The sequence below is a fragment of the Leptonychotes weddellii genome, chromosome 15 (genome assembly GCF_054177405.1).
Source record: "Leptonychotes weddellii isolate Sample4059 chromosome 15, ASM5417740v2, whole genome shotgun sequence".
Lineage (NCBI taxonomy): Eukaryota > Metazoa > Chordata > Mammalia > Carnivora > Phocidae > Leptonychotes > Leptonychotes weddellii.
In genome coordinates, this window is record NC_138383.1 from 50109213 (window position 1) to 50123356 (window position 14144).

Below are 14144 nucleotides of genomic sequence, written 5' to 3' on the forward strand. Positions count from 1 at the left end.
CCCCTCCCAAGAGTCTTTTTTTTTTTTTTTAAAGATTTTATTTATTTATTTGACAGAGAGAGAGAGAGCGAGAGCAGGAACACAAGCAGGGGGGGTGGGAGAGGGAGAAGCAGGCTTCCCGCTGAGCAGGGAGCCCGATATGGGGCTCGATCCCAGGACCCTGGGATCATGACCTGAGCCGAAGGCAGACGCCTAACGACTGAGCCACCCAGGCGCCCCAAGAGTCTTTTTTTTTTAATCTCTTTTTTTTCTTTGCTCATTTGTTTTGTTTCTTAAATTCCACATATGAGTGAAATCACATGGCTATTTGTCTCTGATTGACTTATCTCATTTAGCATTATACTCAGCTCCATGAATGTTGTTGCAAATGGCAAGATTTCATTCTTTTTCATGGCCGAATAATATTCCATTATCTATATACCACCTCCTCTTTATCCATTCATCAGTGGATGAACACTTCTGCTTCTGCAGTTTGGCTATGGTAATTACTGTTGCTGTAAACACAGGGGTGCATATACTTTTTCAAATTACTGTTTTGTATTCTTTGGGTAAATACCCAGCAGTGGAATTATTGGATCATGGGGTAGTTCTATTTTTAATTTTTGGGGGAACCTCCATACTGTTTCCACAGTGGCTGCACCAGTTTGCATTCTCACCAACAGTGCACGAGGTTCCCCTTTCTCCACATCCTCACCAACACCTGCTATTTCTTCTGTTTTTGATTTTAGCCATTCTGACAGGTGGGAGGTAATATCTCATTGTGGTTTTGATTTGCACTTCCCTGATGGTGAAGTGATGTTAAGCATCTTTTCATGTGTCTGTTGGCCATCTGGATGTGTTCTTTGGAGAAATGTCTCTTCCTGTCTTTTGCCCATTTTTAATTGGATTATTTACTTTTTTGGCATTGAGTTGTATTAGTTCTTTATATATTTTGGATAGTAACCCCTTATTAATCTGTCATTTGCAAATACCTTCTCCCATCCCTTTGTTTTGTTTTATGACTACTCTTAATACAGCATTGTTTTATATTGCTCGTCTCAAGGGTATGCTATCTCAACTTGTGTTATTGGATAAATACATTTTTGTGGGTTATTAGAACTTATCCAATATTCATAACAATATTGCAAGTGTAATAAATGTACTTTAGGTCTCAATAACTAATTTATTTTTTTAAAGATTTTTTAAAATTTTCTTTTTTTAAAAGACTTTTATTTATTTAAGAGAGAGAGCATGGGATCATGACCTGAGCTGAAGGCAGATGCTTAACCGACTTAGCCACCCAGGCGCCCCTCAATAACTAATTAAAAAATGTAACTAGGAGCACCTCTGCGTGGAGGTTTAAGGATGTCTGTCTACTCCTGTGTCTTGGCACATGTTTACTGAAATATCCATCATTAATTCTCTCAAGTGTGAATTTCAATATCCTCTCTGGCTGTGTGCTATGCGTACTGAATTTGAATTGACAGGCTTTTTCCCCAGGGTTGAGGTGACTTTTAGATTTAGCGGTGCCCGGATGCGTCAGAATCACCTGGGGATTTGCAGTCTGAAAGCTGGAGAAGGAAATGGTGCGTCGTTCACACTAATGCCCGGTTAGCTGGTTAAACATGCTGGCGTCTTGTGTGAGTCTCATGTGAACTTGGGTGTTGTTTTGATTTGCTTCTGCACCTCCTGTGGTGATGTTGTGGATTGTGCTGTTATTTTTAAATGTACGGTTATGTCACCCACAAGAGAGCCAAAGAGACATGACTACCAAATGTAACGTGGTGCCTGGATGGGATTCTGGGGTAAGAAAAGGACATTAGAGAAGACCAGGGAGATCTGAATGAGTTATGGACTTTAGTTAATAGCAGTGTATGATTAGTTCAGTAATCGTAACAAATGTATCAGACTTATGTCAGATGCTGGTGGGGGAAATTGGATGTGGGGATATGGGACTCTCTGTATTGCCTTTGTAACTTTTCTATGAATTCAAAACCGTTCTAAAATTAAAAGCTTACTTAGGAGCACGTGTCTGTCTCATTCGGAAGAGCATGGGGCTCTTGATCTCGGGATCATGAATTTGAGCCTCACGTTGGGTGTAGAGATTACTTAAAATAAAATAAAATAAAATAAAATAAAATCTTACTTAAAGTAAATAAATAATTACAAAGATGGCAAAAATGTACTCTGATAATTTTAAATGTTTTTATAATGTTTTCTTTTCTTTTTTTTTTAAAAGATTTTATTTATTTATTTGACAGAGAGGAGAGGGAGAGAGAGCACAAACAGGGGGAGCAGCAAGGGGAGGGGGAGAAGCTGACTCCCTGCTGAGCAAGGAGCCCGACGCAGGACTTGACCAACTGAGCCACCCAGTCATCCCAAGTGTTTTTATAATGTTTTCTTAATGTTTCTATAAAAGTAAGGGGCGCCTTGGTGGCTCAGTCCGTGAAGCGTCTGCCTTCGGCTCAGGTCGTGATCTCGGGTCCTGGGATCGAGCCCCGCATCGGGCTCCCTGCTCAGTGGGGAGCCTGCTTCTCCCTCTCTCTCTGCTGCTCCCCCTGCTTGTGCTCTCTCTCTCAAATAAATAAATAAAATATTTTTTAAAAAAGTAAGATGTAGGGCGCCTGGGTGGCTCAGTTGGTTGGGCGACTGCCTTCGGCTCAGGTCATGATCCTGGAGTCCCGGGATCGAGTCCCGCATCGGGCTCCCTGCTCGGCGGGGAGTCTGCTTCTCCCTCTGACCCTCCTCCCTCCCATACTCTCTGTCTCTCGTTCTCTCTCTCTCAAATAAATAAATAAAATCTTTAAAAAAAAATTAAAAAAAAAAGTAAGATGTAATCAAAAACTAATGATGTATGGCGATTAACATAATATAATAAAATAAAATTAAAAACATAAAAAGTAAGATGTAATCTCATGAAAAATTTCCCATAACTACAGTGCCACTTGGTCCTATTAATTTAGGAGAGAATAGCCTATGAACTGGTAGAGATGATACACACAGCGTTAAAGCAAAATACATTCATCGTTTGTATGTCTATGAGCTGTGGTGACATCACCCCACTTTGTCTTTATTCCTATTGGGGGAACCGTCTTAAAGTACCGGACATCCTCAGAAACTCATTTCATGCCTGCAGCTGACAGCTCTGAGCTTGGTGGTTTTCACATCAGGACTACCATGGGCAGGGGTGGCGTGCCCGATGGTTCCTGTTTTCAGGTAACAGAACTAGGAGGTTAAGTAACCTCATTAAGAGTCCCAGAAATTGTAACTGAGCCAGGACGAGAATCCAGGTCCTGTGATGCTTAAACTTAGGTTCTCCCCAGCAGGAGCGAGCCCTGGCCTCCTCTTTCCTGGCATAAGGCCACTTTCACTCAGGGGTCTACACCTGTCTAGAGCCACCAAACTCCAGAAAAGCCACTGTGCCCTGCCCCAGGGGGCTCCTCCGTCGTCTAACTGGTGGTTCTCAACCTCAATCAGGAGAACTCAGAACACTTTCCCCTTTGAAGCCGATACCTGGCTTTGGGCAAAACCCTCTGGGTCCTGAAAATGTTCTCACGAGAGAACACAAGCTTCACTGGATCGAATGAGCCCGGACCACCCAGGGTCAGGAAGGGCAGGGGATGGGCGTCAGAGCGAGAAGGGGGCAATTGGAGAGGGCTTGGTGGGTGCTTTCTTTTGAGTCGGACGTTGGAGTAGGGTAGCCAGACAGGTAACCCAGACTCCAGCGTTGTGTAGGGTTTTATTTTGGTCGATGGGAGATGCTTTACACATGTCAGGTGAGGGAGGATTTTGTGAATGCCAGATTTGAAATGTCCTCTCTGGAGGGGGCTAATAGGGAAAAAGAGGGGGCAAAACAGGGCACGCTTCGGGGCCCCTGTAAGGGGTGGAGGCAGACCGCGTGTCCCGTGGGACTTCGGGGAGGAGGTCAGGTCGGAGTGAGAAGAGCCTGGGGAGGAGTCTGAAGGTGTGGGTGTTCGTCCTGGCCTCGCTGCGTCTGACCTCATTACACTCGGACAAGTCCCCGAATCCTTTGGGCCCCCTCATCTGGGAAAGCCTTGTCTACACCTGTTGTAGACAGCCTACATAAGCTTCGGGACACTCTTACCGTGGCCAGTCCAGTGCTTCGTAAACTCTGTGAGATATTTGTGCAGATCGGATTTGTTGTTTTTGTTCTTTTAAACCATGCCTCGAAGCCTGTATTTTGCCCGCCTGGGTAAGACCTACGCGTCGTGATTTCTCATGTGGCATTAACATCGTGGTGCGGTCAGGGATAACGTGGATGACTCACTGCAGGGGAGGGAGGGCCAGGAGCCCAGGATGAGTCTTGAGAGAGAGTCTGTGGGTGTCGGCAGCAAAATGAAGCCTCGGAAACAGAGACCCTTTTATTCGAGAGGGATTTCAGTGGGGGCGGGGACGAGGACAGTATTGTGGGCAGGCATGTGGTGTCAGGGAGAACACGGTTTGGAGAGCGAGCGAACAGCGTGGGAGTTGGCAAATGGATCGCGTCAGCCTGAGGAGAAAGTTGGCATCACAGGGAAGGGGTGCTTTTTGGAAGAAGGAATAGTTCATCCAAGATTTAATAAAAACAACAACAACAACATTGTAAGCAATCCCTGCGCCCCACGTGGGGCTCGAATTCACGACCCCGAGATCAAGAGTCGCGCTCCACTGACAGAGCTGGCCGGGCGTCCCCATCCAAGATTTCTTGATGGGCCGCGTCTTGGGCTGGGAAAACGGCACCCCGAAAGTAGAATTAGGTGCATTCTGGCAGTCGCCTGGCTCTCCAGCCACATTGGGAGCGGACGTGGCCCTGCCGTGGGGGTAGGTCCTGGGACTTAACTCTCCTCTCCTGATATTTTCTCAGAAAAGAGCCTCAGAGATACCCAGGCAGGACCGCCTGGCACTGGGATGGCCAACCACCTCTCCTCACACGCGAATTCAGACTCACAGCAGTGCCCAGACGTTGTGATGAGGGGGCCAGACGCAGAGCCGGGCCGGTGGCCGGGGTGTGTCACGGCTCACTGGTGTCTCAGCCCTGGGGCTAAGTGCGCTTGTGACGACTGCAGAGCCCTGGAGGGGAGCTTTATATGCTGGGGTGCAGCTTCCTTCTGCTTTGCCTTCTGATCGCTTGCTCCCCTGTGCATCCCTCCCACCCCACGTCCCATGCCAGGCACCCCTCCCACCGCTCCCCGCCCACCTTCCTGAAGCCCAGCACGGGTCCCTCTACCCTCTGCTGGTCTCCACCCGACACCAAGCACGGAGGCTGAACCTCCCTGACGCTGCTGCATTTTACCCCACGTGAAAGGGGCCGTGCTTTCACCTGAGAGAGGTGTGGCCCTCACAGGACCGCCGAGCACCTCTCAGGCACAGAGCACTTGCCTGAGAAGGATCCGCTATCCCGGGCTCGGTGAGGAAGTGACTCTGCTGGGTCAGGCTCGGGATTGGCTGCTCGGGGCTCCCTGGGGATAAGGGCTGGGGCTATTGCTTGCCTCTTCCTAGCTGGAGGTGGGAAGGGAGCACGGAAGACTCAGTGAATGGAGGTGAGACATGAGTGTTTTAGCTCAGCCGGTTTCTACTGAACATGGGCTGGGCATGGCCAGCGTCTCTTGGGGACGTGGATGCAGTCTGGGCTCTCAAGGAGCACCGTCTATACCGGGGAAAGGCATGTTCCTAGGAAACAGTGGAATTGTTTGTGCCAAGATACATCTGTGCTGTGCTGGGTGAGACTTTGGGTGTCCCCGATATACCGTGAGGTTGGCCTGGTTGAAAGAAGGGTAGGAAGGCAGGCTTGAGGAGGGAGGTGACAGGTCACATAAGACAAGGATGTAGGGAGGTGGGAAGTAGAGAGGTTTCCAGGGAGAGAGGTCATCCAAGCCAGTGTCTCGTGTTAGAGCCTGTCCTGGCTGGGCTTACATGTCTCTGGGGGAAGGGGTTTTGAGGGACCCGAGGGTTTGCAAGGTAGGTGCTTACAGTCGTATATTTCTAGAATCTTAACAATAGCTCATATTCCCAGCGCTGTTGAAGTGTGAGCGGACGTCCAGTGCTGTTACTAATAGTTTGTTGATAGCTTGGAATGCAGTCCGCAGACAACTAATCATGATCCACACTAGGTCCAAAACAGAGTAGTAAGCTTAACTTGAGATGATGTGATTTTTTTTAATTTTTTTTTAAAGATTTTATTTATTTATTTGAGAGAGAGACAATGAGAGAGAGCACATGAGAGGGGGGAGGGTCAGAGGGAGAAGCAGACTCCCTGCCGAGCAGGGAGCCCAATGCGGGACTCGATCCCGGGACTCCAGGATCATGACCTGAGCCGAAGGCAGTCGCTTAACTAACTGAGCCACCCAGGCGCCCCGAGATGATGTGATTTTAAAGTGTAAGAAAGCTCCCAGTGCTGGGAGCTCTCCTCACATTCTCCACGGATAGAAGAGAAGGGGACGCGGGTGAACACGACCGACCGGCGCGTCTTTTATTTTCCACGTATCTGTCCCTGAGTGAATTCAAGAGGGTGGCCAAGGTTCCTACCTGCCATTTTTTCAAGAGGAGCGAAACTGCTCCCCCTCATCTATAAAAAAATTCAGTGCAAGTCCTAAGCCTGTTGGGAGACCATGAAACACCAGTCCTACCCAGCCGTATACATCCTCATACACACTGGAAATGGGGATGGTATTTGCGGGCCATTTGCCTCGGTCTCCTTCCCTCAGTGAATTTCCGTTGCTCCAGATGGCCCCTGAATTGGCTAGTATAACAAAGCAGATGGTGGGCCGGGGCGAAGCCAGGAAGATGCAACTTATCCTTTTTTCTGTCCACCCCACGTGTGAGGGCTGATTGAAGGAAGCGCAGCCGACATCTGGGCCAGTTGACAGGGAAACATTAGTGGGCATCAGACCCCCTGAAGGGCCTGTTAAAGCAGATTGCTAAACCCTACCCCCAGAGTTTCTGATGCAGAAGGTGTGTGAATGGGGCCCGAGGATTTGCATTTCTAACAAGTTCCCAGGAGATGCTGATGCTGCCAATTCGGACCACGCTTTGAGAGTCATTGACCTGGGTTGCTGGTTTTCAACTTTGTTGGCTGCATGTTCGAATCACCTGGAAAGCTAAACATCACCGCAAAGTCTGTGTGTGTGTGTGTGCGCCCAGACCCTGTCTCAGATTAGTTTCAACAGAATCTCTGTGGGTGGCACCAGACATCAGTAGTTTTAAAATCCACCCCCCCAACAACGTGCAGCCATGGTTGAGAATCACTCATGTGGGTTTTTAAAGATTTTATTTATTTATTTGACACAGAGAGAGAGAGAGTATGAGCAGGGGGAGCTGCAGAGGGAGAAGCGGGCTCCCCGCTGAGCACCCTGGGATCATGCCCCAAGCCGAAGGCAGGCACTTAACCAACAGAGCCACCGAGGCGCCCCACTCATCTGGGTTCTGGAGGCAGATGCCCATTAATGCAGGCAACCTGGATGGAAGTCAGGGGAGCCAAATGTCTCCCAACCTTTGGTTCTGAGGCAGGGTCCCTTCGTAGTGTGGGCATCTTTCCTTGGGAGGGCTGTTGCCAGCAATGACTGTGAGGGTGAATCATGGGTTGAGCAGGATGAAGAAGGTTGCGGTCGCTGTCGTGGGAAATGGGAGAGCGACTAGGAAACAGAACCTCATTTCTGGGCAGCAGGGAAAGGCCTCTGGGAAGGAGAGACGACACAGAGATCTTGGGGCTCTTCTCGAAAAGTATTTTCCCCACTAGCTGTTAGCAGCGAGGCAAGGAAGACGGACGTTCCGGCCGATCCAGGGGTCACACACTTCTGGGGCAGCTGCAGATGGGAGGGCAAAGGGGTTACGGGGATTGGTGTGGGTGGCAGAAGCGCGGGACCCTCGAGTCTTGGGCCTAATTCCAAGGAGCAACTCAAGAGAGAGCTCGCCTTTCTGCCAGGATGTGTTCTGGATACAAACGCAGCAGCCTCCTCCAACGGTAGTCGCCCCTCCCGATGGCCCCGGACGGCGCGAGGCAAACCCCGGAGCCGGCCCGCAGCTGCGCGGACAGGTGGCCCCGGCCGGGCTGATCCCCCTACCCCCACGAACACGCGGATGCAGAGCTCCAGCCCCGAACCGGGCCAATCACAGCCCCTCCCGAGAACCGGCATTTGGGAGGAGTGCTGCCGGCTGGGGCTACGCTGGGCGGGAGGGAGCCCCCCTGCGACGTGACCTGGGCACTGAGACCTGAATAGCGAGCGGGCCAGAGCACGGGCACCGCGCTACCAGGCAGGGGCCCAGGGCCGGGGCGAGCCGGGCCGCGCTCGCGCAGGAGGTCACACGGCCGCCGGAGCCGCCGCCCCGCACTGTCCCCCGGGGCGCTCCCGCGAGCAAGCCCCCCTCCGGGCCTCCGAGCCGACTCCCTGCACCCCCGCTCCCGCTCCCAGGACGCAGGCGTCCGCGCCCGCCAGGCCCCAGGCGCTCCGGGAAGGGGGCTGACGGGCTGAGGGCCGCGGGGACCGGGCGCCGAGGCCAGGGGGCGCCGCCCGCTCGGGCGCAGGTGGACGCGGGGGCAGCGACAGCGGCGCGCAGAGCGGCCGACCCCGCGGCGGAAGTGCGTCCCCGGGGCCGTTCTAGGCCGGCCGGAGGACCCGCTCGTCGGTGACTCCGCGGGGGGACGCGGGCGCCGCCGGGCGGCGGGGGGCGTCTCCGGGGGCGGGCCCGGCGGGGGGCGCGGGGCGCGGGAGGGACGCGGAGGGGCGCGGCGGGGGGCGGGCCCGGCCGGGTCGGAGCGGCGAGGGGGCGCGGGCGGCCGCCCACCTGTTCCTCCGCCGGGGGCGGCGCGCGCTGATTGGCCGAGCGCGCCGGAAGTGGAAGCGGCGGCCGCCGCCGCCCGGGAGACCGAGAGCTGGGCGGCCGGGAGCGCGGCGCGGCGCGGCGCGAGCGGGGAGCGAGCGGCCGCGGTGAGACGTCCCCCCGGCGCGGCGCGGCGGGGCGGGGACCGGGCTCCGAGGCTGCTGCGGCCCGCGGGCCGGGCGGACGCGCCGAGCGGCCGTGTGACCTTGGGCTTCCTGCGCCCCCGGCCCCGCCTCCATTTCCCCACCTGCCCCGGGAGGGTCGTCCCCGCGCGGGGCGCGCTCCTGGCCTCCCGACACCCCAGCCCCGGCGGGCGGCGGGGACGGTGGCGGGCGGGGTCACCGCCCCGCCCCGGCTCGGCGCCCCGGGCTCTGGCCGCTGGGGGGGCGGGTTACGGACGGGAGCGCGCCCTGAGCGCGGAGGTAATGGAGCCGTCCTGGCGGGGCGAACGGCGGGGAGGACCGGGAGCCGGCGCTTGAAATGAGCAGGCCTCCCGGTTTGCCTCCGCGGCGTGCCGGGCGCCGGTCTCGGCTCCTCGGGTCCGAAAACAAATGAAATATCCGGTTGGTCCTCAGGGGTGCCGTAGACTCGTGGTGTAGAGAAAGCATTGGGACGGATTCACGTAACCGCTGTTCATCAGGTGCCCGGAATGTGCTAGGCCCCGGGCGGTGGGGGGAGTACCGGGTGCACGGACGGTAGCCTGGAGCGCCTGCCGGGAGATGAGGGGCCTCGGGGGCAGGGAAGGAAGAGCAGAGGACTGTGTGCGCCTGAGCCCGGTCCCCTGGATGTTTGCGAAGCGCACGGACTGGGCGGCGGTAGTCCAGGAAGTGGGGCTAACCTGTTCCGAAGGCCAAGACGCTGGAAGAGTGGCCAGAGTTTGGACCGCGGGACCCTCCCTGGGCATGACTGCAGCTTCCAGCGCTCAGTGGAGAGCGGGGGCCAGGAGATGGGCAGGGGCCTGGCCGGGAGGGCGCCGTGAGCCACCTTGAGAAGTTTGTATTCTGTAGGCGTTGTGAGGACCGTGAGCAGGAAGCCGCATGATGATAATTGGAGGACAGAAGCAGAGGGGAGTGAAGTGCGGTTCAGAGCACCAGGAGAGAGCCTCCTCCCTGCGTGTGAGTGAACACCCTGGGGAGAAGGAGATCCTTGTACTCCTACAGGATACTGAATATTTGGTAGGATCTGGCCTTTCACAAGTTACGGAAAAGGATATCCGTTAAGATGCTTTTGTGTCTGGAAGTAACATAATACAGCTCAAGCTGGCTTAAAACTGTGCAAGTGTGTAAGCTCTCATAATTGGAAGTCAGGCAGGAAAGTGTTTCGGGACTGAGTCTTGTGGCCCCACGGTCCCTCGATTTCTATTAGCTCTCCCTGATGTCGTCCACGAGCTGGTGGAGAAACGGCAACGCCATATAGAAGTCTGTTCCACTGCTTCTGTCAGGACGGTAGGAACTATTCCCGGAGGCCCCCACAGAACTTGCTCAGAGTATCACTGACCCAGATGAAGGCGTGTGTCCATTCCTGGACCAGTCCCTGCTGTTCTCAACAGTCACTTGCAAGGGAGGTGGTCTTGCTGTCTGGGTTAGCTCAGCTGGGGCTCGCTCCTGGAGCTCTTAGGGGAGCTCAGATCTCCTGCAGAGCCTGCAAAGCCCCTGCCCACTTCTTTGCTCAAATGCTCCGTAAAATGGTTTGAGAAGCTTTGTATCCCCATACCTACGCGTCAGTCGACTTCCAAAATGTTTCATCATAAATTTGAATAGTTGCAAAGGAATTTTGAGTGTATTACGAATTTTGGCATTTCAAAATGAAACCTTGGGGCCACGTTCTGGGATCCCTGCCCCGAGATTCCGTGTGCTCACCACACTCCCTGCCCTCTCTGTAACCTCCATCTGGTCGCGGCCCACGCCTCCCTCCCGTCCCCACTCCATTTGCCTCCTGTCCTGCTCTCCCATCTCCACTGCGTCCTGGCTGACATCCTCAAGTCCCTCACGCCTTCATTCTTCCACCGCCATATCCAGGCTGTGAGGAGTGGAGTGTTTCCCCGTGAGCGTGAGGTCTGACGTGAGCCTGCGCCTCTGGGAAAGTCAGCCCAGTGGATGTCCGCTCTGGCTGGCACGTGAGGAGCTGCCGGAAAGGAACACAGCAATATTATCCCACAAATGACATTCATGTCGTGTCACTGGCAGAAGGCGAGTGGAAGAAGGGTCAGAGGAGGTCACGTTTCGTTGGGGGAGACTTTCTGGATTTGAATTTTGAACCAGGTGTTGAAGTTGGGGGCAGATACGCTTGCCCTGTTGTGCCGCGGACAAGTGCGTTTCCGTGCGGTTCTGTGAATTCTGACTTGGTGAGGCGCCCAACGGTGGGCAAGCTGTAGGAGAGATGCGGGTGCGACGGGGACCGGAGGCGGTAGGGAGTAGACAGGGAGCGAAAAGTAGCAGCTGTGGGACTGGTGTGTGGAAGAACGTTAGCGAGACATTTATTTAAGGCTGCACTTCCCAGTTCCGATGGCACCACGAACGAAGAGCATAGCTGAATCCCCCGCTGTGGATCCTTACTCCTTTGTAATTTGCAAAAATTTCAATGAAAAGGAGAAATCCAGCTTTTGGGGGCCTACCCTTATTCCATGGGATGGTCAGAGCCCAGGCTGGGGGGGAGTTGAAGATTGCAGGTTTTTTTAGGGGAGCACCAGAGATTCCGGGACTCAGGGATCCTGTGAGGAGATCAGGCTCCTTCCAGGTGTCTGGGGGTGGGTAGTGCTGGTGACCTCCGTCCTGTGGAGGTCACCCGACATCACCACTCTCCCCTTACCTGCGCACGCGGCCCCAGGCCCTCCTGCCCATGAGCGTCTTCGTTTCCTCACTGATTGCGTCTCTCCTTCCCTCCAAACCTGTCTCTCCTCTGCCGCCAGTGCCGTGCCTTCTAATACGAACATGTCGCGGGCGCTCCCGTCAGGGAAGATCCTTAGACCTTTCATCCAGACTCTTTGGAAGCAGCAGATTTGTTCATCCGTCTGCCACCACCTGGCTCCACTTCCGTTCCACTTCTCACAGGGCCCCTGTGACCCCTGACTGTCCCCGTAGGCATTTTCCAGGGGCCCTGGGTCATTCTGGGTGCCGTGGCCCCGGTGACTCGGTCACTGACCATCCCTTCTCTTGTCGGCAGGCTTCCCTTCCTCCTCCCACCCCTCTCATTAGGGTCCAGACAGGAAGCTGCCTGCTCAAATTAGGATCATCGAGGGAGGTTTCCTTGCAAAGAGGCTAATTACCGACGATCCAGGTGTGGGCGGGGTGTTGAGCCCGGGCCTGAGGAGACCCAAGGCGTGAGACCACTGGCTCGGACAGACTCCCCGAGAGGAGTATCGGCCTTCAGTGGAGGGACACCGCCAGCCCAGGCAGCCTCACCAAGGGAGGAAGGAACCAAGGGAGCAAATACCCCGGCCTGACTCCCCCTCCTCCTGGTCCCCCACTGGGGCTCCCCATGGCCGGAGCCAGAGGCCGGGGGCCTGTGGGTGTCTGCCGCGGAGCGTAGCCTCCTGGGGCGGAGAGCGGGGCGGAGAAAGGCAGGAAGATCTGGAGGGAAGGCCTCAAGATAGCGGCAGAGCTTACGCGTCAGCCTTGGCTTTCTGGGTGTCTGGCCCCGTGTCCGGCAGCTCTCCCACGGTCCTCCTACCACCTGCGCTGTGTCCTGTGCAGGCTGTGTCTCTGGTCCTGGTCAGCGTAAGCTTCAGACTGTGACATTTTACCTGATTCCTTGATACTCTGGATGGATGCCTGGAAACTTGTCTCGTACAAAACACAGTTGGCGGTCCTCTTGCGTCCTGACCGAGCTGCTGCTCCCGTACCCCCGGCCTCTGGCCCCCCTGCTCATCTGATTGCATACGGGGAGATCCGCGCGCCGTCCGTGACCCCGCCCTCCTCCTCTCCCCGTGTCCGGTCCCAGCAGCTCTAGCCAAGGCTCACAGGGTTTGACCCCTGAACTGTTTCTACAGCTGTCGCCTCTTCATTCCCTCTACTGTTGTTGCCCTGGTCAGAGCTCACGCCCCTTGCCCTGGTGTGTCCCGGCCTGCAAAGTGGCCGCAGAAACGCTCATCTGGCCACGCACTGTGGCACTCCTTGGCTTAGAAACCGTAAAGGCCCGTCGCTGCCCGTTTCCGCCCTGAGAGTCACCTGACACAACGATCACTTCTACCGGACGAGGATCGTATTCCTCAGATTGGCTGCAGTGCCCTGGACGGAAGCCAGGCTTCTTCTCCTAGCATCGGCCCTGCTTCTGTGACGGGGATAGCTAAATCCCCAGGGCCACCGTGCCAGTTAGGACTAAGTTTGGCTTCCTAAAAACAAGACAAAAAACCACAATGGCTTAAGCAAGGCAAAGGCGTATTTCTCTTTTAGATGAAAAAGTCCAGGGGCACCTGGGTGGCTCAGTCGGTTGAGCGTCTGCCTTCGGCTCAGGTCATGATCTCAGCGTCCTGGGATTGAGCCCCGCATCCCCTGCATCGGGCTCCCTGCTCAGCAGGGAGTCTGCTTCTCCCTCTGCGCCCCCCCCCAACCCACTCGTGTCTCTTTCTCAAATAAATAAAATCTTTAAAAAAAAGTCCAGAGGCAGGCCTTCCAGGGCTGGGATGGCAGCTCCATGGAGTCGCCAGGGACCCAGGTTCCTTCCAGCTCTGGCCCCATCCTGGGGTCTGCAGGGGACACTGCTGTGCTCACGGTCCAAGGTGGCACCGCGAGCCACCCGTCGCCCCAGGCCCAGCATGGAAAAGAGTGAAGGCATTCCCTCGCCCTCCGGAGACTTCCCAGACATCCCACACACTTCGTCTGCATTTTTCTGTCTCACCGGCCAGAGTTTGGTCATGTGGCCAAACCCAGCCGCAGAGAAAGCTGAGGAATGTACTTCTTTAGCCAGGTTCCTTTTTTTTTTTTTTTAAAGATTTTATTTATTTATTTGACAGAGAGAGAGATAGCTAGAGCAGGAACACAAGCAGGGGGAGTGGGAGAGGGAGAAGCAGGCTTCCCACGGAGGAGGGAGCCTGATGCGGGACTCGATCCCAGGACCCTGGGATCATGACCTGAGCCGAAGGCAGACGCTTAACAACTGAGCCACCCAGGCGCCCTTTAGCCAGGTTCCTTGCTACAGTAAATAAATTCATTATTCTGTTGCTGATGAGGTGTGGAAGGATGGATATCGGGTAACAACTGAAACTTCTGCCACAACCTTTTAGGAGTTTAAAAAAGTATAGGCTTTAAGATCTAAGAAAAGTATTAAGAAAATTCTATAAAGAGACCGTTTATAAAATCAGTCTGTAAAAGTAGTTAACATAGCTACATATAAAAACAACAGCTGCTTAG

The 14144-nt window shown here is 54.6% G+C and overlaps 1 protein-coding gene and 1 long non-coding RNA gene across 10 annotated transcripts in view; one reads left to right on the forward strand and one right to left on the reverse strand.

Annotated features, from left to right (window-relative positions):
• Nucleotides 1-7229: 7229 nt before the first annotated feature.
• Nucleotides 7230-8320, reverse strand: LOC145717439 (uncharacterized). Its single transcript, XR_014140649.1, has 2 exons — nt 8040-8320; nt 7230-7781 (listed from the first exon to the last, which is right to left on the reverse strand). It is a non-coding gene; the product is annotated as an uncharacterized LOC145717439 (long non-coding RNA).
• Nucleotides 8321-8771: 451 nt separating this feature from the next.
• Nucleotides 8772-14144, forward strand: part of LOC115937252 (uncharacterized) — a 17614-nt gene continuing 12241 nt past the window's right edge. For 2 of the 9 annotated variants that reach the window (XR_014140652.1, XR_014140650.1), the window contains exon 1: nt 9639-9911. The gene's annotated coding sequence lies outside the window, so the exon portion shown is untranslated. Of the gene's footprint in view, nt 8904-9088; nt 9428-9638; nt 9912-14144 lie in introns of those variants that run through there. The other 7 variants (XR_014140651.1, XM_081805893.1, XR_014140653.1 and 4 more) reach the window with 7 other exon arrangements.